The sequence below is a fragment of the Lactuca virosa genome, chromosome 5 (assembly GCF_052849685.1).
Source record: "Lactuca virosa cultivar CGN04683 chromosome 5, Lactuca_virosa_CGN04683_v6, whole genome shotgun sequence".
NCBI classification, from domain to species: Eukaryota; Viridiplantae; Streptophyta; class Magnoliopsida; order Asterales; family Asteraceae; genus Lactuca; species Lactuca virosa.
In genome coordinates this window covers 319,084,440-319,086,228 of record NC_136430.1, presented here as the reverse complement: position 1 = coordinate 319,086,228, position 1,789 = coordinate 319,084,440, and positions in this window count along the sequence as shown.

Genomic DNA, 1,789 nt, shown 5'->3' with positions numbered 1-1,789 from the left:
CCAAGTGTGAGTTGTGACAACCCGAAATTTATTTCGTCACTGTAACCCTTTCTGTTAATAAAATTTATTTTATTATTAAAATTGTCTGTTAAATTTTAAGTTAAATAATTCATCTAGGGTTATTGTCATAATTTCCTACGTGTAGGAAATCAATAAAATCACATATAATTCCCTCGATAATCCTTTGGAAAAATTTCTAGTTTACGACTAAGTCGGGTTACGGTCACTTAATCAGGTAAAATCTTAAACTCCGTTTAATGTCGGGATTGGGTGTGTCCCCACCTAACCGTGGACAACCCTATATAAGGGTTGAGTTGACTCCATTTGAACCTTTTCACCCACCTTGGAACTTTCTCTCTCTACTCTCTCTCTAAAAATCGGGTTTTGATCAAGAATCACCTCATTCATGCTCCAAAATCGTAAGTAATCCTTCCTAGCTTGTTGTTTAACTTAACATGCATGCAAATCTATGGGTTAAACTCTTAAAAACCCCAAAAACTTGTGTTTACGGTTTGGGAACACCTCCCAAAACCGTAAACTCCCATAAGGGGGTTTTGAAGCCCCAAAACCCTTTCAAACCTCTTCTAATGTTTAGCTATGGCTTAGGAACTTGCATGCATGAACTTAGAACACCAAAATCATGTCTTTATGGGACTAGACATGGGTTTACGGTCCATGAGCATTCATGAACCGTAAACACCCTAAAAAGGGGTTTTGATGCCCCAAAACCTTTCCAAGGCTTGGCTAATGACCTAGAAACTTGTTTGAATGATCTTACAACCCTAAAACATGGATTGAGAACTGTAAACATGAGTTTACGGTTTGGGAAGGTCTCCCAAAACCGTAAACACCTCCAAAGGGTGTTTAAGTGCCCTTAACACCTTGTATGGCTTACATTTGGGTCTAGAACCTTGCATGCACGACCTACAACCACCAAAACACATGAAAAATGGACACACATGAGTTTACGGCCGTAAACCCATGTGTTTACGACTGTAAACTCCCCAAGGAGTGGTTCAGAAACCGTAAACTCCATAAAGGGTCCATTCCAAGCCCCAAACACTTCCTAAGCCCTTGAATCAACCCTAGAACCCTTCCTTGTGAAGCATGAGACCTTGAAACACCCAAATGCACCATTCCCATGAGTTTACGGCCGTAAACTCATGGGGGATATGGTCTTTGGACCGTAAACACCCCTAAGGGCTTACACTTGAAGAGTAAACTCCATATCAAGGCCCAACACTCCTTAGATGCAACCCGAATCATTCCTAACACTTGAAATAAAGTGTTTTCACGCCTCGGGTGTATTATCTTACTTAATTAGTAGTTCAATGTCTAATTAGATACACTTATGTATCTCCTCATGTTACATAGGATCCTCGCGCGTGTTCAAGCTCTAAATTGACACTTAGCATCCTATCCGACACATTTCTCGTCTGGTGAGTTCATACCCCTACATTTTTCCGAGTTTTTCATGTTTTTCAGGGGGGGAATACAAGCAAATCATAAAGGTTTTTGTAACTTAAAAACTGATGTAATTATACGATTTTCTGTCAAACTTTAGATACTGTATCCCTTTTGTAACATGCGGAGCATAAGGGACGTTTTCTAAATATAATTACATAGTTTTCAGAACAGCGTGAAAACTTCTCAAACCATTCAAATTATTATGGGAATAATTTGGGATCTTTATTACTTGTTTTACGGATTCAGATTTCATGCAAAGTCAATATATATAAACTATGTCTGATTTAGTTTATCCATGTTAAACCTAGAGTATCATGCTAAA